This window comes from Gymnoscopelus braueri (assembly GCF_963280865.1).
Source record: "Gymnoscopelus braueri genome assembly, chromosome: 9".
NCBI lineage: Eukaryota > Metazoa > Chordata > Actinopteri > Myctophiformes > Myctophidae > Gymnoscopelus > Gymnoscopelus braueri.
Genome location: NC_137610.1, coordinates 54025593 through 54053412, shown reverse-complemented (window position 1 = coordinate 54053412; position 27820 = coordinate 54025593). Strand labels below are relative to the sequence as shown.

The window sequence follows — 27820 nt, the reverse complement described above, 5'->3', positions numbered from 1 at the left end:
TTCTAAGCAACTTCAGAGATCAAAAAAAGAAAAACAACTGTTGTCAAACGGTTTTGGTTAATCACTGAATTCATCTGTCTGTTATTTTTGAACAATGACTAATCAAAGACTCAGAGCACCTGGCTCATATCAATCTGCGCTGCTTGATTTTGTGCCGTATCCAACATGGCAGCCAAGTAAACAAACACACAATACAGCATTGGTTCTCAAAGAGGGGTCCGGGGACCCCCATGGGTCCTTAGGGAGGTTCCAGGGGGTCCCAAGCTAAATTTGTTAAGCATCAAAATCATTTTAACCACTTTATCCATATTGTATAGGATATCTTTTGAGGTTCCGATTCTACAAAAACAGTTTTCTGAAAAACTCATGTTACTATATCAGTGGTTCTCAAACTTGTTCACGTCAAGGACCCCCAAAATGATATGTATTTGGCCGCCGAACCCCATCTGAAAATGATTTGTTCCAGGGACCCCCAGAAGCAAAGAGTTAAAATGTTTGCTTTAAAAAATATGTATATTCGAAGATTTGCAAAAATGTTCTAGATCTTTCAAAAATAGCAGATCTACAAGGTCATAGCGAGCTTGTATATCTGCTATTTTTTAATGGCCCAAAGAAATCTAAAAATGACACAGATGCGTTCCCGGTCTTAATGGGTTAATGTACTTTCTGTGCACGGTGAAGCATACATGTGTACATGCGCATGGTACAAACATGGCAGATGGTTATTGCTGCTATGGAGCTGAGTTACTTATGAGCATGCATTGCGTTTGCTAACAACACTCTCCATTTTGACCCACCTCTCTCCCTCTCTCTGAATGCTGGACACTGTACTCTACATAATTACCACATAGTTTGCATAGTCTGACCATTAGGTAATGTCCACAAGAGTCACATGGTTTGTGTAAAGTAGTCAGTCACTGATCTAGCCTGGCCCTTGGCTGGCCTTCAGGGTACAAGCGTCTTGTCCACATTTATTCGTATAAAAAATTCAAAATGTACTTAAAGTATCAAAAGTAAAAGTACTAATATGTTTGAAAATAGCAGATCAACAAGCTCACAACGCGTCGCGATGCGACGCGTTGTGAGCTTGTAGATCGGCTATTTTCAAATAGCCTAGGTATAAAATAGCGCTAAAGTGGTTAATGTATGTTTTATAATGTAATAATTGATAATTGCAAAGAAACTAGTAACTAAAGTTCTCAAATAATTGTAGTGGAGTAAAAGTACAATATTTGCCTCTGATATGTAGTGGAGTAGAAGTAAAAGTACTGAAAATTGGAAATACTCCAGTAAAGTAAAAAATACCTCAAAATTATACTTAAGTACCGTACTTAAGTAAATGTACTTAGTTGCTTTCCACCACTGCTCACATGTGACAACAGGAATAACAGAACACTGACAGGAGAAGACCTGAAGTTCACACGGTAAGATTTCCCTCTATTATAATTGGCTCCTTGGACAATTTCCCTGTTCCCAATTCTACAGCATTACGCTAATAATAGCACATGCCCTGTAGAAACACCACAGAAGTCACAATGGAATTGTTTGTGCTACAGCGTGAACAACCAGCGTTGCACAGTGTCGTTGCTACAAGCCGTATTTCTTGTACATTTTCCATTTTAACTCGTATCGTGACTGAACTAATTGATTCTGATACGGTATCGGTATCGGCTACCGATATGACTTATTTCACGTATCGGATATCGGACATGAAAATAAAAGTATAAAAAAAAGTATAAAAAAAAGCTTCTTTTTTTTTTGTGTTTAATACAATTTTAAGAAGCAGCTAAGTATGCACATTGTTTTAATTTATTATTTGTAGGTATTTTCTTTTGGTGATAGATCATAGTGTATTTGTTTTTTTTCTACTGTTATTGTACTTTAAAATATTCAGTAATAAATGTCTTTAATTGAAAGGTAATGAATTTTTTTTTGTATTTAAAGTTTTGCTCGGATATCGGCATATATATCGGATATCGAAAAATATCCTAATTGATATATCGGATCGGAATTGAAAAAACCTGTATCGGTGCATCTCTACACTACACCTGCGACGCGGCGAAAACAGCTAATCTACAAGCTCACATAATACTGAAGACACGGGCACGCAACTAGTTATAAATCACCGGGTTGCAAAATCAAGTTTGGAATCTAGTGTGAAGAGATACGTTTGTGAGAAAGTGGAGTTGATGACGAGCACGGCTGCTTGCATCCCACCCGGGATATAAAACAAAAACACCCGCTGACTTTTTTCACATGTGCTGCAGTTCCCTACTTGTCTCTAACTGACGTGTGAAAATACAAGAAGCAGCTTGTAAAGCCTTCCTTATGTCAGTATCAGTTCAAAACAGCAGCGCAAGCCCAGTACCTCCGTTTGTTTATTGAACTGGCCTTTACTCCTACAATTCCAAGTGCTTGTTAGGGTGGGGGGGAGGGGGGGGTCCCCAGTTCTAGATTCATTTTGGGGGGTTCGTGGCACTGAAACGTTTTGGGAACCCATGAACTATAAGAAGGTGTAACACAAATAACGTAACGCGTCAGTCTGCAAGCTTAGCTTTAGATTTCCACCTTCATCTTAAATGAATATTGTTAACGTCGCCTCTTGTAATCGTCCTAATTGTGGATGTAACTCCATAGCTTAACGATACAACATGATATGATGATGATATATAAATAGCAACTTCTGTGTTTTGGCACGGCTTTCACTCTCGATGCGTGAAAAAAAAAAAAAGCAGATCTACAAGCTCAGAGCGCGGCGCGCTATGAGCTTGTAGATCTGCTATTTTTGAAAAATCTCGCAAATTTGCGCAAATCTTTGAATATATATATTTTCAACATTTGGTAACTCAAATCTTTGCTTCTGTAGGGGGTCCCTGGAACAACATATTTTGAGATGGGGGTCCCGCGGCCCAAATACATACTATATATATATATAAAATAGGGCTAAAGTGGTTAATTAATGTATGTTTCATAATATCATAATTTATCTAAAAAGTAACTAGTAACTAAAGTTTTCAAATAATTGTAGTGGAGTAAAAGTACAATATTTGCCTCTGAGATGTAGTGGCGTAGAAGTAAAAGTATTGGAAATTGGAAATACTCAAGTAAAGGACAAATACCTCAAAATGTTACTTAAGTACAGTACTTAAGTAAATGTACTTAGTTACTTTCCACCACTGGGAGGAGCTAATTGGCATAACGACTAAATTGGGGAGAAAAAAGGGTAAAGAAGGAAAAAAAAAAGAGAAAAAAATAGAAAGCAGTCAAGCCTTTCATCTGTGATCAGAGAGGAGAATGTCTCCAGACCCACAGGGATAGAGTGTGTGTGTGTGTGTGTGTGTGTGTGTGTGTGTGTGTGTGTGTGTGTGTGTGCGCGTGTGCGTGCGCGTGTGTGCATTACATTGTAAATCCTAATAGTTTTTTTTTTTTTCATATAAAATATAAAAATATAAAGAATATATAAATAAAATATAAAATGCAAAAAAATATAAAATATCTCAAAATATGTCAAAATATGTTGTTCCAGAGATTCCCAGAAGCAAAGATTTGAGTTACAAATGTTCGCTTTAAAAATCTCTATATATTCAAAGATTTGCACAAAATGTTCACGATTTTTCAAAAATAGCAGATCTACAAGCTCATAGCGCGGCACTCGGTGCCGCGCTATGAGCTTGTAGATCTGCTATTTTTGAATAGCCCAAAGAAATCTTAAAATGACACAGATCAGTGTGTGTGTGTGTGTGTGTGTGTGTGTGTGTGTGTGTGCGCGTGCGTGCGTGCGTGCGTGCGTGCGTGCGTGCGTGCGTGCGTGCGTGCGTGCGTGCGTGCGTGCGTGTCATCTTTCACTAAACTCATTTTCCCGTCCCAGACTCCGTTCACCTTGGGGGGGGGGGGGGGGGGCCTGGTGGATATGACCTTAATTACCCTGTCTGCACTGCACTGTGGCTGGAAGTACTCAAGACTTTTTACTTACACTGAGACATTTTTGAACTGAGGACTCCCCACCCTGACAAAGCTCTTGGATGTTGTTGAGGAGTTACATTTAGTTTGACTCGGTTCCACAGATAAATAGTGAAAATAGCCGATCTACAAGCTCAAATCAGCCATTTTCAAAATATGTGCCTCAATATTGACAATTTGCCCACATTTTGACCAGTTTTTATAGTATAGTTTGTTGATTACTTTTGATGCAGTAATGATCTTTCATTCCATTTCATTAAAAGTCCTCGTCACTTTACTGTCATCTGGGGACCCGCAAAACCAACCCACAGGTTCAGACACACTGCTTTAGAGTACCCAAAAAATGATATATATATATATATATATTTAAATAAAATCTATCACACTTGAAAAAAAATATCCTATCTTCAAGCTAACAGCGCGTTTCATTGCGACGTGTTGTGAGTTTTAGATCCTATTTTCAAATAGTACAAAATGGGGCTTAAGTTGTTACTGTAAATAAAGTGGCAGATAACTAGTAACTAAAGTTTTAAATTAATGTAGTGGAGTAAAAAGTACAATACTTTAAGTAGTGGAGTAGAAGTATGAGGCATCAAAACAATTGGAATACTCAAGCTAAGTAAAAGTATTGTGTTGTTGTTCTAAAGACATGTTTGTTTTTTCATTTCCTGAAAAGTAAATATTTTGGACATAGCTGGTTTCTCTCTATATATATATATATATATATATATATATATATATATATATATATATATATATTTAAAAAATATTATTATATTATATATATTTTAAAAAAGGGGGAAAAAAGAACAGTACTTGAGTAAATGTACTCAAGTACTTTCCACCACTGGACGTGGGGCTGTCATCTCCACTTTCCTCATTTTCACTTCTGGCCCCAACGTTGACGTCGGGGCCCTCTGCATGACCTTAATTACCCCGTCTACACTACACTGTGGTCTACTGTGTGGCCTAGTTCTGCTCCTGGCCAACTTTCCTCTGTAGCACTAAGTGTAAATGTAGCTGAAGCGGCAGAAAGCACAACGCTCAGCAACAACTCTGAGGGGAAAGACACTGGTTTGTGGAGCAACTGTAACACTGATAACTAGGCCAACCGTATACAGCTCTCACTGCTGTACCAACCCACACACTGCATTATAATGACGGCTATATGAGAATGGGGTGTGTGTGTGTGTGTGTGTGTGTGTGTGTGTGTGTGTGTGTGTGTGTGTGTGTGTGTGTGTGTGTGTGTGTGTGTCTATGTGTGTGTGTGTGTGTGTGTGTGTGTGTGTGTGTGTGTGTCTGTGTGTGTGTGTGTGTGTGTACTATACTTGTGAGGACCAAATGTCCCCACAGGTATAGTAGAATTTGAGAAAGTGACTTTGTGAGAACCATTTTCCTGATCCTCACAAGAGAAATGCTTGTGTTGTGCTTGGGTTAACTCATTGAGTGCCAGAATTATTTCTGGCTACGTGGTCCCAGTGCCAGAGATTTTTCTATCTTAAGATTTTCAAGTAGTCACAGAATATGTATCTCCAGTATAATGGATCCCCTGGTGGGTGCTAATCACTGAGGGTTGCACTGTGTGTGGTTTCACAAATGTCAACGAGGTCATCGCTATCTGGGCCAAAAATACATAGTAGAAAAAAAGTGCTCAGGAGCCGAGATACAGCCTTTTGAAGTAATAAGTTAAACAAGGACTGAATGGAGCAGCAAATCTTCAGATATCTTGGGTTCTGAAAAAAAAAATTCAACAAAAAAAAAAACCATTGCGGTAAAACACGTGAAACTCAATGAGTTAAGACCTGAGGCCGATTCTAAAAATGTTTTCTAAATCCTAATAGTTGTTTTTTTTACATAAAAAATATAAAAATATAAAGAAAATATAAAATATTTAAAAAAAAAAATGTTGTTCCAGAGATACCCAGAAGCAAAGATTTGAGTTACAAATATATATATATTCAAAGATGTGCACAAAATGTTCACGATTTTTCAAAAATAGCAGGTCTACAAGCCGCGTTATGAGCTTGTATATCTGCTATTTTTGAATAGCCCAAAGAAATCTTAAAACAACACACAGCTGCGTTCCGGGTTTAAATGGATTAAAACAGATTTGGGGAATTAGGCTTACAATTAGGAAAATGTTCAGGTTGGGGTTAGGGTTAGGATTAGACTTTTAGAGGTTAGGTTTAGGGGTTATAGGACTGGAGTTACGCCTGATTTATACTTCTACTAAAATCTAAAATAGCCGGTCTGAAAGCTCAACGTGCGACAAGCTTTTAACACATTCGGTACATTGGGAGCTGCGTGGCGCTGTTTAAGCTGTAGACTCCACGACGTGCATTCCATGTGAAAAAAAACATGCCTCCATTTTGCCCGATGGTCCTGACTAACGCCTGGAACGATAACATCTCTCAAGCGGGTCACAATGGCGCAGCGATCGCGCATACAAAATGAGTCGTTTTCCCCAAAGTAAAAAGTTTCGGAGTTATAGGGGTTTTAGAGAAGGAGATAGAACGGAAGCGGATGGGGAGCCATGTTTTTGGCACGGTGATCTATAAGGGTTTTCCTTCTCAGAATCACCGTGGGTGATTCCAGAGCTGCTCTAGCCCCTCCGGTTCAGACCGTGTTCTCGGCACCGAAGCTCTACTCTGTGAAAAAACACGGTTCAGACCGTGTTTGGCACCCGATGTGTTAAAATCGGCGGGAAAAAAAGATAAAATAGAATAAAATCGCCATTTTCATTCAAAATATCAACATTTTGATGTCCTCACACAACAAGTGTAGTAATACAAACGTGTGTGTGTGTGTGTGTGTGTGTGTGTGTGTGTGTGTGTGTGTGTGTGTGTGTGTGTGTGTGTGTGAGAGAGACACCGTTTAATAAGCTCATAATGCTTCAAAGTGGTTTCAAAAATGAGGTGTTTGTACTGAGCGCTGAAGAATGGAATCCAAGCTAGAAAAAATTGGAAGTAGTTTTTATTCTCATGGCTAAAAGAACGTGTGGCTTTGATCAGCCTTGGATTATCTCACGCTCGTGTGTGTGCGTGTGCGTGTGCGCGCGTGTGTGTGCGTGTGTGTGTGTGTATGTTTCATGCTTGCTTTGTTAATGTATTCTTGCCAGATAATAAATCGTATCTGTCAGGTGGAAAAACCTCATAAGTCCAAAATCCTTTTCAGGATTCAAATTCTGCGTTTCGAGCTTGTAGATCTGCTACTTTTGATGCTTTTGTGTGACGCTGTAGTATGATCAAGTAGGACGTTAATTTACAAAATAATACACAAAAAGCTAAAATACGGAGATAAGAGGTTTATGCCCGACAGAAACAGAAACAGTTACGCCAGCTGCAGAGTTCTAAACAGGCTGATTTCCACAACACAACAACAGCCCTGACTGACCGTAGCTCCAAGCACACATAATTACAGTTGTATGTGAAACGAGTCATTGTGCTCGGAGTCGCTGAACTCTCGTTTTCCCTCAATTGACTCCAGCACACTTTCAATCACCACCCGAGGCACCTCGGGCTTCTTTGTTCTTCAAAAGCGCGTAATCTTTATTTAAACCAGGAAAGTCACGTTGAGGTATGAAACCAGCATAGGGGCTGGGAATCTTCTGCTATCTCATGATTCGATTCAGATTCTTGGGGTCACGATTTTGATTAAAAATAAAACATTTTTAAATCAAAACGATTCTAGTTTCGATTCAGAGTCTTGGGGTCACGATTCGATAAAAAATCTAACTTAATCCAAATTATTCCAATCATATTGTTTTCATCTGGACTTTAACAACCAAGTGTAGTCTAGCTATTTCCAACAGTTCAAACAAAACATTATATAATACCAGACAGGGTTGTGTAAAAATTCTTGGCTTTGATGGAATCTTAGATTAGGTGTAGCTCTGTTTGATGCAGAAACACAACATAATTGCTTTGATGCAAGAAACATTAATGAGCGTCAGCTGGACAGTGACACACACACACCTCAGCTGTGCTGAACTGAAAGTGACGGAGTTAGTGAAAAAGTTAATCTACAAGCTCAAAACGTGTCGCTTCGCGCTGCGTTTCGAGCTTGGGGATCTGCTACTTTTGATGCTTTTGCGTGACGCTGTAGTATGATCAAGTAGGGCGTTAAAGGAGATGATGCTGGTTGCTTACTTCTTCCACAGACGCCAGGTTCTGTGGAAGAAGTAAGCAACCAGCGTCGTCTAGTTCTGCACGAACGATAACTCGTGCGCGACTTTCAGTGCATGTTTGAGTATCATGAGACTCCACAATGAGCAGTAGTAGAGAAAAAACTAACTTTGCATCGGTTATAATAGACGAATTTCACTCTTACACAGGCTCCCATTATGCCACGGAGGTGGTCGCCAGACTGCATGACACGGGACTCTCTGGAATAACTCAACATCCATTTCAATGATGGTGAGTGATTAGCGACACATCAAAGATAACACTTAAAATGTCCGGATCTCTCCTTTAATTTACGAAAAGAAGTTTAAATATTTTTTTTAGATAAGAGGTTTCTTCCCGACAGCAACGATTAGTATTTAGGGTTCCAAGTGGTAAAACCGATCGGCTTGTTTTCACAGACCTGACCGCTTGTTTCTCTTGCACAAACCTGGCAACGCTGTATGAAACCTCTATTGCAAGTGAGACCTATATAATAGCCAAGACCGGGCCAAAGCAGCAGTTACAACACAATTACAATGTGAACTAGAAAAAGTGCTCCTCGGAGCACAGGTCTCCGCCAGGTTAGGTACGTTATTCTGGCCTCCTGGTGGCGCTATAATAGGCCAATGTGAAAAGGGTGCCAACCGTGCCATTTATTCTTGCATTGACACTGCATTCATGATTTGAGGCATTTTGTTCCAAAAATGTGTTTTGCTAAATTAGACCTGCTGGTGGCGCTATAACAGGCCAATGTGAGAAGGGTGGCATTTCTTCCTCGGCCTAGAGGGAATGTGCGTGTGAAATTTCACGGAAATCCCAAGCTGTGTGTATACTTTGAGGCTTTTTGTTCAAAACGGACCAATCCTGCAAACTTTGGAAGCCAACCTTAGGCAATGAGGATGGAATATGGGAAATTGGACAGATCCGTGTTGATCACATGACTATAGAGATACTGTGTACCGATTTGCATGACGTTTGGATACAATTTGTAGGAGTAATATAAAAAAATGAGTTTTGCACAAATCGGCCTCCTGGTGGCGCTATAACAGGCCCATGTGAAAGATTTGGGGCAGAGGTTCTGAATTGGCATCCAGGGAGTGTGTGTGCACAGTTTCGGAGCGACCGGGCCAACGGTGCCGGAGATTAGCTGGTAACAGACGGACACACACACACACACACGGACGGACGGACAAGGGGTAAAACATACTCTCTCGCCATGCCTTCGTAGCCTGGTAAACCCTCCCTCCGGAAATCTAATTTCTATTTGATTCCAGGAGTGAGTCTGGCCTGATCGCCCATTCTGCAATATTGGCTGCAGGCTGAGTTGGGCGGAAGTAATACCGTTGACTGACAACCCCTTCAGCCAATGATATTTTTTCCCCTTCAGCCAATCAGCAGTTCACCAGTCTAATGTGACGTCAACGGGACTTTTGAGACAGCCAAGCCCAAAATGGGTTGCCTTATTCGGGTACATGGGTGTCACTGGCCACCCCTACCGGTTCTCTAAATTTTTATTTTTAAATAGGCTTTGTCATGATTAATTGACCACATATATGAAGTTAAACAACTAAATTCTATCCAAACGATATCTTATAAGTAAATTCCGTGCCTCAAAATAGAAGTTAGAGAGCTTTTTGAAGTCAAAAAATCGCGGAGATTATAGCGGACAGAAAAAGATGGCTGCCGTTCGTGTTTTGGGCTCACTCGAACTCGCCACCTGATTGGCCAACTGTCGCTGTCAATCACAGAACGATGTGCGACGACGCTGATAGGCTCGGTTAGCTGGTAATTCCACTAGAAACCCCCACAATGGGCTATCAGGCCAGACTCACTCCTGGAATCAAATAGAAATTAGATTTCCGGAGGGAGGGTTTACCAGGCTAATGCCTTCGGCCTGGCGGAGACAATAACAAAGAATGTAACGAGCACAACCGCAAAAATGATCAAATACGACTAAAACATCTGCCAATACCACATTAGTCGTCCATGATTACAAGGCAGCTGAAAGCCACGTTCACCATGGCGTGTAGAAGCAGGTGATTACTGCCAGAGCACTGTCATTACATCATGTAAGAAAACAAGAGGCCATGGGGTTTGGCGGTTGGATGTAGTTGGATGCTGGTTAAGACTTTAGGGGCAGTGGTTCTCAAACGTTTTCATGTCAAGGACCCCCAAAACGATATGTACTTCATGGCCACAGACCGCCATCTGATAAATATTGTTCCAGGGACTCCCAGAAGCAAAGATTTTAGTTAAAGATGTTCGCTTTAATTTTTTTTTTTCAAAAATAGCAAATCTACAAGCTCATAAGAGCTTGTATATCTGGTATTTTTGATGCTTTTGAAGTTGAATCCTGAAAGGTAACAGTTTTGGACATATGAGGTTTCCACCCGACAGATACATTACACTATGCAGATCTGTGTTGGAATTACTCGTTCACGTGTTACTTAAAGTTGTACAATGCAAATTCACAACTAACGATTTTTAGCAACCTCTGCTGGTCACTACCGTCACTGCATACAATTTCCGTAGTCCTCGATTACCCAGAATTCCATTCGTTTTCACCGGAAGCCGGAAGCGTTTCAAAAAGCGATCTTTTAATTGTTTTATACTATCTACGGATCGTTTCTCTTAGCCAGTGGAGCATTAGTTACCATGAGCTGTGCTTTCTTTTTCTGTTCTTTTTCGATCTTCCAATCCTACATTCTCTTAAAATCAGCGTGAGGTTCCTTTTTGTTATTAGCGCGATAGTTCCTGGCCAAACAGGAAACCGTTGCGGTAGTTCCTGGCCAAACAGGAAACCAGTGCATTTCCACCTCCGTTTTCCGGCCAGATGACGTCATTTCCCCGGGAAAGTCCCCCCAGTCCACGTTCAATAGAAAATATATAAATAAAAGGCTTCCGGGGGTGAAATACATGGAGTGGGTGTTGTGAAACTTTTGCCACTCACAAAAGATATACAATTTAACTTTAGTTTTGTTGAAAACGTTACCTAGTATGCCTTTAAGATTTATTTCACTTGACCACACATGCTAAGAAAGTTCTTTCGATGACAGATCACAGATGCTATGTTTGATGTTTAACAGGAATCCTAGCTTCTTTGAAGCACTGTTAGTGTTCTCTTTCTTTGCACTCTAAAATATAACACCAAGTGGCTATTTACCCTGTCGCTAGATGGCTATGGTTTATCACATTTACTCTGATCTTGCACTTGTAAGTCACTCTGGATAAGAGCGTCTGCTAATGCCTACGTTGTAAATTCTATTTGAAAGTGCTCTGCTGAAGACCTGGGAGTCTCTATAGTCTATGTACTGTACAGTGAGGGAGTGAACTAGCTAATGTGATACTCTTCAAAATGTCCAACCGAAAACACACCACAGGAAAGAAGGGAGAGACAGAAGGACGCTAGAGCAGAAGATACATAACAGGAGTTGAAGAGAAAACAGTAGAGGAGAGAGTATAGGGGAAAAGGGAAAGGGAGTATTTTCCGGTCGTCGAAGGGGCAGGAAATGATCTGTACAGCTTCACCCAGCAGATGACTGCTCAGATGGCTCTGATAACCGCACAGCTCCTAAGTCAACACCAAGTATGCTAGCTAGGGATGCAAATTATCGATTAATTTGCGTGCGTGCGTGTGTGTGTGTGTGTGTGTTAGACAGAGTTGTTGGCTCATTGGGGATCTTCACATTGTCACTGTCACTATCTCCATATTCTAACTTTTTGTGTTTTTTCATAAATTAACACCCTACTTGATCACACTACAGTGTCACACTAAAGCAGGGTTCCCCAATTAGTTTTCCCCAAGGGCCAAATTATGTCTAGGGTACCCAAGCTGAGGGCCAGGGGCATTGTGCCCGTGTGCGCGTGCACAAAATAGTTTTTTCTTCGTTTTTTTTCTCTAATCTAGCTAATTTGACACTGTGTTATTTTAGGCCTGGGATTCTTAAATCCTGTGTTGAGTGAGGGTCACACAAGGAAAATATGCACTCTGGAAACAAAATAAGTTGAGAACCAACCATTTACTTAAAATATTTGGTTGTTACAGTCTGCTTGAAAAGTAATGCAGATTAACAGCAGCCAGTTGTACAACATATCATTTTTTTTAATGACAGGAGTCGTCGCGGGTCGGACAGTTGCCTCTCGCGGGCCTCAAATGGCCCGCGGGCCGCCTATTGGGGAACCCTGCACTAAAGTGTCAAAAGTAGCAGATCTGTAAGCTCAATACGCAGCGCTTGTAGATCTGCTACTTCCGTTATCCTGAAAGGTCTTGGACATGAGGTTTCCAGTTCCACCAACAGAGACCACATGTGTGTTGTTTGTTACTTGATGTTGGTTAAGATTAAGAGGGGCTTATTTTCTAAGCCGTTTAAAATTAAAAATCACACCCAGTGTGAAGTGAGTGGTGCCTTTGATGGCGTGTGTGTGTGTGTGTGTGTGTGTGTGTGTGTGTGTGTGTGTGTGTGTGTGTGTGTGTGTGTGTGTGTGTGTGTGTGTGTGTGTGTGTGTGTGTGTGTCACTGTCTCTTGTTTGTGTTGAATTAGTGTAACTGGTTGCATGTTTGTGCTGCAATCAGCTGCAGCTGTTGAGGTCGTGCTCGGACGGACAAACACACACGGTCAAATGTAGGAGTGGTTGGCACCACTCAAAAAACATCAGTGTGTGTGTGCGTGTGCGTGTGCGTGTGTGTGTGTCTCGACTCGGCTGCTGATGCTGCGGTTCTTATGACGTTAGCTTGTACAACCACACATACCACTGTTTAGCCTGGAATTAGGGACGGGACGATAATCGTCATTATCGTTTATCGTGATGAAAGAAACGCTCACAATAATCGTATCGCAGAGATTTTAAGTTATCGTGAAATTGTCGTCCGTCACACACTGGGATGAATTAGCTTTTGTTGAGCTTGCAATTTCAGTACAACTTCCAATAATAGCAGATCTACAAGCTCGCAACGCGTTGCGAGCTTGTAGATCAGCTATTTTTGGCGGACGTTCCTGGGGGTTCAAGTGGTTATAACAAAAATGTAATTTTAAGTTTTAAGCATATTTTGATTATCGCGGTGATATCGACTGACAGTGCCTAATGCAGCCTCCCTCTGGAATTGAGTTGACTGCAGTGTTGCCAGATTTTACGAGATAAATAAGCAACCAGGTCTATGAAAACAAGACCAATAGAAGCGACGGCCATGTGAGAACTTTAAGCCTGCTTAAATTGTTTTAAAAAACTAAAAAAATGTATATCCAATCTACAAGCTCACAACGCGTTGTGAGCATTAGGAAGCAACGCCCAAATAAGCAACTACACTTCAGAAACGAGCCCAAAAAAACGCAACCACCAAATTTCAAGCGACTGAACAGAAAAACAAGCCCACGGTCGCTTATAATAAGCAGACATGGCAACACTGGCTGACTGTGACATTGTTTATACTTAGCACCTTAATTTCCCCCTTGGGGATTAATAAAGTGTGTCTCATCTCAATTAGCCTTCATAATGATTTATAAAACAGATCAACAAAAGGCAACACGCACCAACAAGCACCCCACTTGCTTTGTCTCTTCTGTGGGGCACCCTTGGCCTGTGGTTCTCAAAGTGGGGTCAGGGGACCCCCAGGGGTACCAGTGGGTCCCCATAAAAATGGAACCACTTTAGCCTTATATACATCGACAAATTGAAACAAGCCAATCCCTGGCACAAAATAATTTTGAGATGGGGGTCCGCAGCCAAATACATATCATTTTGGGGGTCCTTGACATGAAAAAGCTTTGAGAACGACTGGCTTATAGAATGATGATGATGATGTATATAGATGTGTACTGACGGTTTTCTGTCCTTCAGAGCAAAGGTAAGTGTATTCATGACAGCAGGTGAATACAGTGAGCTTCACAGGAGCAGCACTGGCTCCTTAACACATTGATTGCCAGAATTATTTCAGATTTTTTGCATTTTCATGCCAGGGTTTTTACATTGAAAAAAAAAAGTACTCAGGAGCTGAGATACAACATTTTTAAGTTTTAAGTTAACAAGGAAGTGGATGGGAGTCTAGATCTTCGACAAATCATATCTCCTTGGTCTTTGGGTCAAATAATAAAAAAAAAAAATTAATAAAATTTTTTTTTTTCCCTAAAAACGAGTTAACTCGATCTAGGCAATCAAGCGATGGATTCTAAAAACGAGTTAACTCGATCTAGGCAATCAATGTGTTAAACAAGTGTTGAAGAACCCTGAGCTGCTAAAATCTTACATTCATCATGAGTTTAGTTTAGTTTTGAACCACTGTCTATGACAGTGGTTCCCCAACTTTTTAGCTCGAGACACAACAGGGAAATTAGACGTTTGCCCAGGACTACTTCTTAGACGTTTCTTGTGTCATTTATTTATGGGAATCATTAGATTTTTTTTGATTTTTATTAAATACTTTTGAAAAATTTTGGAATTGTTTTTAACTGCTGACTTTTTAAAAATCTTTTAAAATCACATTATGTTTTATGTAAAAAGGTCATATTAACATGCGACCCATGCAAATTGGTCCACAAAGTGGAGTCCAAAATGTGTTAATACAGCATCACAATCATTTTGACAACTTTATCCATGTATACGTTGGCTATTCAAAAATAGCAGATCTACAGGCTCACAGCACGTCACGTCAAAGTATTGAGATTAAAAAAATAATACAAATCTTCTCTTCTGGGGGTTTCTGGCACAATATATTTTCTGATGGGGGTCCGCGGCCAAATACATCTCAATTTGGGGTCCTTGACATGCTAAGATCTTTCTAATCTAATTGCCACACACTCTGCATGTATGCATTTAAAAAGGTTGGTGTTTCAGTAACAGGTTCAGAAACTACTATATTGCTATGGTGCTAAATAATAACCCATTAAAGCTTGATGTTACATCACGTTAGAACAAACAAACACAGGCCAACTGCAAGCAACTGCAGGGCTTACAAGCGACACAAATTCAAAGCATGCGAGAGTTAAAGTTCAGCACCATGGACAGCGATCATGTCATTTTGGAACCTGCTTCAAGTAGTGAGAAATGACTGTCAATTATCAAAAGCTAGAACTTTTTGAAAAACGTTCTGCAAAAAGCATCCAATTGCCGTTGAAACTGAACAACCCAATCATAATGTGTTTGCAAGAGCGGTTTTTGAGAAATTGCCATTTTGATTTGCACTGAAATGTTTCAGATCAATGTGTAGGCTTAGTGCAACATATTGACTGTATTTTCTACGGACTACTTGCTTTTAACTGGTTTCTGTCACCTAATTTTTACATTGGGAGTTTTAAAAGAAAGCTATTGCTATTTGTTGTACAAACACTGCACCCAAAGGGCTTCTCCCCTGTGTGATTTCTGATGTGTACATTTAGATTTGACTGGACAAATAAAAGTTTTTTCACCAGTATGACTTCTCATGTGTATTTTACCCCAGTGGTGGAAAAAGAACTCAAATGTTTTACTTAAGTAAAAGTATCAATACTGCAATATAGAAATACTCCAGAAAGTCCAGAATTCAAAATGTACTCGAGTAAAAGTACAAAAATATTGGCATCAAAATGTACTTGAAGTACCAAAAGTAAAAGTAAAAGTACTCAATATGCAGAATGTCCCATTTCACACTTTCAAATGTATAAAGATCTCTTTGAAAATAGCATATCTACAAGCTCACAATGCGCCGGTATGCGACGCATTGTGAGCTTGTATGGCCAAAATGTATATAGGGCTGAAGTGGTTAATGTATGTTTTGTAATAATAATCATAATCTACAAAGTAACAAGTAACTAAAGTTTTCAAATAATTGAAGTGGAGTAAAAGTACTATATTTTCCTCTGAGGTGTAGTGGAGTAGAAGTAAAAGTACTGAAAATTGGAAATACTCCACTAAAGTAAAAAGTCACACCAGTGTGAAGTGAGTGGTGCCTTCAATGAGTTCATTTCATTAAGGTATTATTAGCCGAAGACTGCTTTAAAAGTACTTAAAGTACTTTTACTCAAATTGTAGATGGGTCATTTTAGTGTGTGTGTGTGTGTGTGTGTGTGTGTGTGTGTGTGTGTGTGTGTGCGCAAGTATTTTTACGCAATTTTGTAACTTTCAATTGGTTGTACTTAAATTAGTTACTTTTTACAGACTTTGATGACTTTAAAGTATTTTTTACTTATTGTAACATCTAGTATTTTTTTACTCATTTTAGCTACTTTAAAGTATTTTTTACGTATTTTCACTCATTTTAAAATGTGTATGTGTGAGTGTGAGTGTGCGTGCGCACATGAAGCCAGCCTGTGTGTGTGCGTGTCTTTCAGTGGCGCATGTGTTGCACTCCTGTTTGTGTTTAATTAGTGTAACTGGTTGCATCTTTGTGTTGCAATCAGCTGCAGCTGTTGAGGCCGTGCTCAAACGGACGGACGGACGGACGGACGGACGGACGGACAGACCACACACACGGTCAAGTGTAGGAGTGGCTGGCACCACTCAAAAATACCTCAACATTGTGCTTAAAGTTACTTTACACCACTGGCTGAGTCACTGTCTAGATTCATTCTTTGCTTTCCTGGCTCACTCCATGTGTATGTTTTCCTCTTTTATCTTCTGTAATAAGCATTATGTTATTATACTCCAAGTCATTGGTGTTTTGAGAGTTTATTTACGGCAGGATGAGGTTTCCACATCACCACTGATTCAGCTCATGATTAAGGCGCTGCACTGTTAAAAAAAACAAAAAGTGATGGATGATGACATTAGCAGCAATGGACTTTTTTTTGGCAGCTGTACGTGATGATTTTAACCAAAATACATTTAATTTCAGGTATTTTAAGGAAATGTCTTTCTTAACACATTGTGTGCCAAAAACGGTCCGGACCGTTTTTGAGAAGCTATGCGTTAAGTGCCATAGATGGCACTTAGTCTGCACCGTTTTGGGCCATTTTTGTTTTTTATATATTTTTCCCACGTGGAGGCACTCTAACGAAATTTTGGGATCATCCAAGGAGTCTCTAAGAAGGAGAGGACGGATGTGGATCCATGTCAAAAATGCATCCGGTCGTCCGCTCCAATGTTAACTCCTTGACTAAAAGCTTAATATCTCCATTTATTTTTAACGTGGTGGAAGTGAGCCGTTTTCGATCGGCGATCACTCTGCAATGGAGGATCGCGTTAGAAATATTATTGTTCCAGGCGTTAGTCGGGACCCTCCGCCGTCTCGCACGCACGCTTTGTTTACATGCGCGTCCTCGACGGGGCTTCTACAGCACGCAACACATCAGCGTAAGTGGATGGAAGATATGCTGGCACTGGATGTACCCTATTTTAATAAACCTCTGGCACACGATGTGTTAATGTGCATGCTGTAAAGCTAGCTGTGTGGAAATAAACCAACTACTCATACAATAACATTTCACTATGATTGAATAGTTTCTCTTATATGGTCATGACTCAAATAAAACCGTGATTGTAAAAAGAGCACCGGAGTCTGACGTAGTTTACGCATCCTACCTGGGCTGCATTTTTTTTCCCCCATTCTGAATTCCCATAGACGTGTTTAACACATTGGGTGCCAGAGGTTTATTAAAATATTATACGTTGAGTGCCAGCATTTCTTCCATCCACTTGCGTTATACATTTCGTGCTGTGAGAAGCCCCGACGCGGAAATGCATGTAAACAAAGCGTGCGTGCGAGACGGCGGAGGGTCCCGACTAACGCCTGGAACAATAATATTTCCAACGCGACCCTCCATTGCAGCGTGATCGCCGATCGAAAACGGCTCGTTTCCACCACATTAAAAAGAAATGGAGATATTAAGCTTTTAATCAAGGAGATAACATTGAAAACGCCGACCGGAAGGATTTTTGACATGGAGCCACATCCAGCCTCTTCTTCTCAGAAACTGCTTGGGTGATGTCAAAGTTTCGTTTTAGCGCCCCACGTGGCCCACATGTATAAAAATAGAATTGGGTCAAAAACGGTCCGGACCGTTTTCGGCACTTCTCGTTTGGACCCTCAAAAACGGTCCGGACCGTTTTTGGCATTCAATGTGTTAATATCGCGTCAAATAAGAACTGTGTTCCAAAAATAAACAAATGCTCCCGGTGGTTTGACTCTTATGGATATGAATGAAGCATCAACTGACGGTGAGAAAACGATAATCTTACTTCCGCCGAATTAGAAATTTTTCCTCAGAAACAGACTGTGCCAAATATGAGAGACTGACTATCATAAACGATACAGAGCGTTCTCCCTGACAATATCTATATCTATATATATATATTAACCATACAGAGCCTCCCTGATAATATCGCAGAGACAGTTTGTTTATTTTTGGACCACAATTCTTATATGAGACGATTCTAAGATGACCCAATGTTATTCTCCACAGATAAATTACTTTACGAACCAGGGGATGAACGAGTGACGTCAGGACTTCTGTACTCTATTGGTGGCATAGAGTATTATTATAGGCCTACAATTGAATGCAGTAATTGAGGGTAAGCACGAGTTAAAAGCTACAACATATCAACTTTCAAACCAATATATATCACTGTACTGTACATGCGATGTGATTGGCTCCCCCCCACGCCCAACATGCCAGGGGGGAGGGAACCCACGCACTGAGCACAGTCCTAACGATAATAAAGGTCAACGTGACGGGTGTCCCAGGCCCCGGGGGCAGGCACCCCCCCCCCCCCCCCCTCAGCACTCCCTGAAGCTCAGCCCCTGACAAAGCCTTCTCAACACATCTCAATCATAAAGTGATACAGGGCTTACATGCTGCCCATAATAACTACATGCATGTGCATGTGCGTGCACACTCACTCACACACACACACACACACACACACACACGTGCACGTCGTGTGGCTGGTGTTTCAAAGGGTTCAAATCAATCAAGATTATCTGGGGGTAGGACATGGATCAACTCTTTACAATCACACAAGGGGCGATCCCTGTAATAGACAATAATTGAGAGCTTGTAGATCTGCTATTTTTGAATAGCCCAAAGAAATACAAAAAATGACACACAGATGCGTTCCCTTCCTGGTCTTAAATGGTTAATTTGTGTGCCAGCTCTGGTTGGCATCAGCAGCCAGGAGCGGGCACGCACGCCATGCACGCCTGCCTGCCTGCCTGCCTGCCTGCCTGCCTGCCTGCCTGCCTGCCTGCCTGCCTGGGGGATGTGTCAACAGCTGGTGGGCCAGCAGGCATTGCTGTTGTGAAATCACACTTCCAGAGAGGGGGGGGGGGGGGGAGAGAGAGAGAGAGAGGGAGAGGGAGAGGGAGAGGGAGAGGGAGAGGGAGAGAGAGAGAGAGAGAGCCTTGCTGAGATGATGTGCTTGTTGTTTTGTGCACATCCACTTACCATGGTGAAACGAGGTCAGATGCCAGTGAGTCAGCATTTGAATGGATTGAAAAACGTTGGGATAGTTGCGTCCGGCTCACTGGTTCTCTCTGGGGACCACCACGGGGTCCACCACGGGGTCCAAATGGACACTTAACGGACGGGTCTGTAAGCTCTCAGAGTTTAGGGCTAATAAGCCCTTATATGCCTTAAAGGGATAGTTCACTTTTTTTCTATGGATTAGTCACCCCATGGAGACTTGAATTCATGGATATTTTGATGACCAGCGGACTGGGAGGCAGCGGTTCCGGTTGGAGACACCAATATTTTATTTTAGTTATAGAGGGCAATTATAATGTCTCAATGCATATAAGGCTTATCACCCAGGGATCCTTTTAAACTATTAACACTGAGGATTTGACAGTGTAGATTGGGGTCATCGCAGGGATAAATAATTGTATCAAATGGTCCGTCCGTGGCCTAATGTCACACTGGAGGTCCTTTAAGATGAGAAAAGGTTGTGAATCACTGTTCTAGCTGATGTTGTCACCAGTCTCTTTCTGTGCCAGATAACATCACAACCAGCAGCCTGTCTCCCTCTCTCACATCATGCATTTGGTTGGACAGAGGAGATGTGATAGAGTTGTCCCACACAATACCTAATAGATCTGTCTGTCTGTGTCTGTCTGTGTCTGTCTGTCTGTCTGTCTGTCTGTCTGTCTGTCTGTCTGTCTGTCTGTCTCCTTCTCAATTCAATTAACACATTGACTGCCAAGATATTAAACATAGTTTTCTATCCCCGTGCCGGCGTATAATTACCTCAATCCGATGATATTTGAAACGCCGTGGAACCGACATTGTGTAAAAAAAACACACGGAAAAAGTTTCCTGTGAGTAGACGGAAGGATCTGTGTATCCATGGGAACAACAAGTTTCCAACCGCGATCCGCCATTTTGGAGCTTTGGTCCGCTGAAAACGGGTGGTTTTCAATGGAAAAAAAAGAAACTGAGTTACAGCCGTTTTTCTGAAAATCCCATCATTGGGGCGGATGGAAGTGACGTTTTTTGGAATGACGTCACATCCACATTGTTCTTCTCTGAGAGACGATCGATCATTCCAAAGCTGTGTTAGGTCGCCCCTTGTGGAATTTTCCCCCAAAAATGTAAAAACGAGTTAACTCGATCTAGGCAATCAAGCGATGGATTCTAAAAACGAGTTGACTCGATCTAGGCAATCAATGTGTTAAATTGGCTTTATTGATATGGGAAATGTAGTGCATCGTTTACATTGCAAAAGCAGCTGTCAAATAAAACTCTCTCTCTCTGGGTGTGCTGTCAGATCCGGTGAGAAACATCCTTTGTGGCTGGGGGGGGGGGGGGGGGGGCTGTCAAAGAGTATAGCTCATTCACTCCTCCACCCTTTCATCCTCCTTCACTCTTTATCTCTCTAACACACACTTCTTACCCTGCAATTGCCCTCCGGGAACTTTTGACATGCCACCATAGATGAGGCCTGATCACATGATTCTGTCTTGCATTACCAAACTCTCTCGCTCGCTCGCACGCACGCACGCACGCACACACACACACACACACACACACACACACACACACACACACACACACACACACACACACACACACACACACACACACACACACACACACACACACACACACACACACACACACACACACACACACACACACACACACACACACAGGAAGGCCAGCAGATCAATGCCTCCATCAATAAGTGTGTCTGTGTGTTTAGAACACAAACAGTGCTCTGCTACATCATGTGTTGACTCCACGGTATCAGACATGAGTATAGACTGGTGCTCCTAAAAGTGATATTGTTGCTGTCGGCCGGGCAGAAACCTTTTATCTCCATACTCTAACTTCTTGTTGTTTCGTAAATTAACGCCCCACTTGATCACGCTACAGCGTCACACAAAAGCATCAAAAGTAGCAGATCTACAAGCTCGAAACGCAGCTCGAAACGCAGCGCAAAGCGGTGCGTTTCGAGCTTGTGGATCTGCTATTTTTTATATTTTTGAATTTGAATCCTGAAACAGTTTTGGACATATGAGGTTTCCACCAGACAGAGACGATATATATTTGACTACAGACCCCCATCTGAAAAGTTTTGTGCCAGGGAGGGCATTTTGGGGGGAAATTCCACATCTTTCAGAAACCTTCAATATAAGCGCTATAAGCTCACAGAACGTGTCGCCATGTGATGCGTTCTGAGCTTGCAGATCGGCTATTTTTCTAATAGCGCGAGTATAAAATAGGGTTAAAGTGGTTAATGATTTTGATGCTATAATTCAGTTTGCTTGTGGGGGGCCGCCTGGAGCCCCCTCAAGGACCCCTGGTTGTCCCTGGACCACACTTTGAGAAGCACTGATATAGTTCACTGATCATGTTTAAAGGCATAGTATGTCACTTTGTCCTGTGTTTACATAACAAAACATTAACTACGTTACCCTCTATACCAGCAGTGAGTTATCAGTCACTGAGTAGTGTGGTGGTGTTTACCTGTAGAAACACATTGCCCTCTCACTGTATTTTTGGAGATTTCACTGTTTGTTAAAACGTCCCCATCTACCAAAACAACCAGAAACACAGTAAGAGGGCAATGTGTTTGTGCAGGTTAACACCACTACACTTCTTTCTCAGGTTCTGGAAAGAAACAAGCAACCAGTGTTAAATCGTTCGGCGTTAGCGGTAGCCTCTCAGGAACTTTCAGCGCATGTTTGACTATCATGAGACTCCACAATGACTAGTAGTAGAGAAAAAAATAACTTTGCATCGGTTATAATAGACGAATTTCCCTAAGCCACGCGCTCCCATTATGACAACGGAGGGGGTTGAAAAAATGACGACAGGGGAATCTCTGGAAAAAAACAACGCCACTTTTTACGTCGGTAGGTGAGTAACGACACATCAAAGATAACACTTAAAATGTCCGGAATTCTCCTTTAACTGATTCACTGCCAATCGCGTAGATCTACGTGAACTAAAAAATATATATTTATATATTTTTTATTTTATTTATTTTTTTCAATTTGACCCAAAGACCAAGGAGATATGATTTTTCGAAGATCTAGACTCCTATCCACTTCCTTGTTAACTTAAAACTTAAAAATTCTGTATCTCGGCTCCTGAGTACTTTTATTTTTTCAATTAAAAACTCTGGCACTGGCTAAACAAATATGAAAATACCTCTGGCAGTTAATGGGTTAAAGGGTTGAAAAGAAAAACACGACAGCCAGCCACCCTCACTCCCTCGCTCGCTTCCTGGAGGCTTGTGTTCTTGTCTTCTCGAGTGGGTGATGGTTTCCCAAACATCTTTACAATCTATTCATGATCATAGTTTTATTTAAAAATCCTTCATGGCAAAGCTTAGCGAGCCGGAGCCCCACATGTTCTTTTGTTGAGTTTTGTTCACAGATGCAAATGTATATACAAACACCCACACAACCAGGCATGCATGTGCTTTAGTCCAAAATAACATATCGTCTGGGGCGGCCATAGCTGAGTGGTTAGTGAGCCCGCCTAGGGAACCAGAGGCCCTGGTTGCCCCAGGTTCGATTCCAGGCTATCCCAGCATATGCGCCGATGATATGAAATTTGTCCCTGAGCAAGACTCTTAACCCCAATTGCTCACAGGTTCTCATTGGAAACAAGACCGCAAGGACTTTCATGAACGACCTGTTAAAAGGAATTATCCTTATCCTTTGTCTAGGGCTGTGAATCTTCTGCTATCTCACCATTCGATTCAGATTTTTTTCATTTTTTTCAAAACAATTTCAATTTTCAATTCAAAAACGATTTTGTTCCTGATTGTAAAAAAAATATATTCGATTCAAAACAATTCTTGACTCAAAACGATTCTCGATTCAAAACATAGGATTTCAGGATCTACTCCAGTCTGCTGCCATGAGAGCAGAGTATATTTACGTAGCTTTTATAATTGTATTTATTTATTATTTTACGCTGTAGTATGATCAAGTAGGGCGTTCATTTACGATGGAAAGAAATATGGAGATAAAGAGGTTTCTGCCCGACAGCAACGATGTAATAGATTAATGTTCCTTTTTTTAAATATATTTTTTGTGGTATTTTCAAGACTTTATTGTTGATAGCGATAGTGGAGACTGGAGAGTGAAAGGAAATGGCAGGAAAGAGATGGGGAAAGGACATGCAGCAATGGACCTCGGGGTCGGATTCAAATCCGGGTCGGCCGAGCAAGGACTGGATCTGGTAACATTCCTCAGAAATTATATTCAAAAAAATTGGCAGATATTCAAATATATTCGAATATTATTATTATTATTATTATACAAAAAATATTATTATTTATTTATTTTATGTTTATTTGAATAAATTTGAATATTCGAATATTGAATATTAATTTACCAGCCCTAGCAAGGACTGGGGAGATTTTGGTGCTGGTGAGGGGCGGGTATATTGTTCGTTTTAGAACAACACAACTTTTGTGTACTGGACCAGTTTCTTTTAAATAGTTTCATTTCATTGTACCATATTATACAACTAACAGTCAGCAAGCATTTCCATTTAATTAAAACTAGACCGGTGCACCGGCCTACTTGGGAACCATGCAAGTTGGGGACCATGCAAATCCCCGCCCTGTTATGCAATACCCGTTATACCCATGGTCAGAGTACACGGTCTGTCTTCTTCTCACATTATTGCTTTTCTAGCGCAAATACATCGTCAATCGGCGATTTTTGGGCCGACGATGGCCATAGGAATATCAATCGCCCAACCTTATTAGACACAGAGCTCTAACCATCACCTGATATTTCATTAGAAATCATGTATGATGAGTTAACCCATTAAGACCTGGGATGCATTATTTTACACTTTGGCTATTCAAAAATAGCAGATCTACAAGCTCGTAGCGCGGCACTCTGTGCCGCGCTATGAGCTTGTAGATCTGCTATTTTTGAAAAATCGAGAAAATGTGTGCAAATGAATATATTTATATTCTTTTAAAGCAAACATTTTTAACCCAAATCTTTGCTTCTGGGGGTCCCTGGAACAACATATTTTGAGATGGGGGTCCGCGGCCAAATACATATCAGTTTGGGGGTCCTTGACATGAAAATGTTTGAGCACCACTGATATAGAAACATGTTTTTTCAGAAAACTGTTAGGATTTAGAAGACATAAGAATAAGAATCTGCCTCAGGTCTTGGGTTAATATTTATAACCACACAACCAGGGATCTCCTCTGAGAAAGAGGTACTTGGGAGGGTCTAAAAAGGCATGAATTCACGCTAATATAATAGTCTTTCATCGGGAGAAAGATGCTCAGAGATGTAATGTTAAGAATAGAGCCATAAAAAGCCTGCATGCACGCCCGTGCACCCGGCTGGTTGGCTACTAGACATTGGGTTGGAACGCCCTGCATCACTTCAGACAAGAGGTATTTGCACGTCTAAGCAGGGCTCATGTATGTCTGGACAGCTGAAGTGGTAACATTAGAGGCAGAGAAAAGGATTGTCACACACACACACACACACACACACACACACACACACACACACACACACACACACACACACACACACACACACACACACACACACACACACACACACACACACACACACACACACACACACACACACACACACACACACTAGGGCATTCACCGAATATTCGAATATTCGAATATCAAACCGACTATTCGACTATCAAACCACTATTCGATTATTCGAATATTAGTGGCTTTTCTACAGCAGACACGTAGCTGTGAGCTCTGGTGTGACGTCAACTCGCATTCCTTGAGTCGAGTCATCAATGCCATTGAAAAAAAAAAAAAAACATTTTTAATTTTCTTTTTATTATTATTTTTTTTATAATCAAATCGATTAATCGAATACTAAAAATCACTATTCGTGAATGCCCTAACACACACACACACACACACACACACACACACACACACACACGAGAGCCCAGGGATGGCTGGGAAAATAAAAAGCCATGAAGGAGCATCGATTAAACAATTAGGCTGGAGGACATAATCAATGTATCAGATGACAGCGTCCTAACTGCCAAGAGGACAAGGGCCTTCATGTGAAAGTGAATAGTTTACAGACACCACCCGATCAAAATATGACTTACGCAATTTTGAGCGTTCTAATTTGGAAATCAGGAACTCCCTGGGAATTGAACCTGTGAACTTTTTGGTCAGATAATGTCTCTCTTAATCACCAGGACACTAATCTCTCTCAAGACAGATTCTGCTAACGGCTGAATCTGTCAGCACCACTGCCCTAAACATGTAGTGCTGTTGCTAGTAGGAATAAACACAGAAGCACCATACCGAGTTCCTGTTTCTACACAAGAAGGTGGTGCCCCCAGAAGCAAAAAAAAGGGGGGGGGAAATATTTGTATTCCAAGCTTGCCAGGACACTAGTCCCCCCCACTCTATTTCCCCATTTGTTATTACATGACTAGAGAGTTAGCATGACTCAGTACAAGCCACTTCTTGACAGTGATTTTGAATAGAAATGCCCATTTGTCCACCGACTACATTATCATAAGAACATTTCACCAAAGTGGTACGGTTACGGTAGAGTGGACTCGTTTGCCAACAGAAGAAAACGACGGACCATGACAAATGAACTGAGATGGTGTTTTTTTTTGTGAGAACCTAGTCAAGTCCATTTTATTTACCGTATTTTCCGCACTATAAGGCGCACCGTCAGTGCGCCTTATAGTGCGGATGCGCCTTATAATCCGATGCGCCTTATACTGTATATGTATCAATATTGGTTCCCTTGGTTTCCGCACTATAAACCGCACCGTCAGTGCGCCTTATAGTGCGGATGCGCCTTATAATGCGGTGCGCCCTATATATGAAAATAATACATTTATTTAAGGTGCGCCTTATACTCAGATGCGCCTTATAGTGCGGAAAATACGGTATATACAAGAAGACAAATCCTTTGAATAAACATTATCAAGCTTTGCCTGGCATTGCCGGTATTATTGCAATGATATAATCATTGGACCAACAGAGAGAAACTAGAGTTGTTTAAGCCTGGGAAGTTATGAACGCTACACATACGCTAATTAAGCAATAATTACTAATTTCCCTCACAAAGGCCCAAATGTAATAGTTTTCACTGGCATTTGTGGCGGCGAATACATTTGACTAGGGCTGCATTTCTGTTTGTTTTTTCAATGTTTTGCCTCGTTTTGGGAGCTGTGTGTTCATGCAGTGCTTGCTTCATGGAAACAACATGAACAAGTTAGCTTTTCATAAGATGTAGCACCAAATGCTGCTTCACACAATATGGCCATTTAAAAGGTAGGGCACCAAATAAGGGACAACTTCAGATATAGTCCATATCTAGACAACAATATCAGTTGCTTTTTTTAAAAAGTACAAATGTTCTCCATAAGCTGCTGAAAAAGCAGCTCACTGTCTGGGTATGAACTATCATGACATCACGAGTGGAGGAAGTTGCTGGTTGTTGTACTGAATTGACTGCACTTGGTATAATATTGCTCTACTATGTCAAGCCTCTCATTCAAAAGTCATTTACTGGATGTTTTCTGAATGTTTGTGATTTAGCTGTTCAAAAACAATGTGTAGAACATATTTATTGTTAATGAGAATGCCTAATTATGACATAGGTACTGTGTTCTTGACATTATTTGAATTTTTCCAGTATTTAATACTATCTGTTGCCCCTGTGTCGTCGTCACAACAGCTGGCAGATTTCTGACGAGACACTTTCTGACACAAATGCTGTATGTCTAAGCTTTAGGCTGATGTGATGGTTGTGATGATGAAACGGTTCATGTCAGGCCCAGTGGCTATACTAAATAATGCCCTGAAAAAGCCAAAGTGCAGTAACTATGCAAATCATTTAGCACAAAAAAAAAGGCTTTAAAAAGGGTTTCAACTGGTTGCCTAATTGTACATCTGCCTCAATTCATGCTAGTGGACTGACCAGGATATGGCTACTGTGCAGATACTGTGTATCTTGGTCATTTGTTCTCGTGTTTTTGTTACTTAGGCTTGTTTTTCTTGAATGTAATTTAGATAGCATGCTATTTAAACAAAGGGCAGTACAGTGGCCTCTGCTTAATGAAAAAATGGGGCACCTTTTCCCCTCTAACAAGTCAAATATTGAACGAGTAAATAAAATCAAGCTGCTTTTTTCCGCTGCCGTACCCAGTCAGCGGTGGTGGGCCACAGAATTGCTCTCCATTCCACGTATTACGTAACACATACTACTAAGCTCATATGATTAGGACAGGACTTCACAGCTGTAAACACAACCCCACACTGTGAAAAAGACACCAAGGAGGATT

At 41.1% G+C, this 27820-nt stretch overlaps 1 protein-coding gene across 1 annotated transcript in view; it reads right to left on the bottom strand.

Moving 5' to 3' along the window:
- The window catches only part of ppm1h (protein phosphatase, Mg2+/Mn2+ dependent, 1H), a 74067-nt gene that overhangs the window by 43999 nt on the left and 2248 nt on the right, over positions 1–27820 (bottom strand). The window lies entirely within an intron of this gene.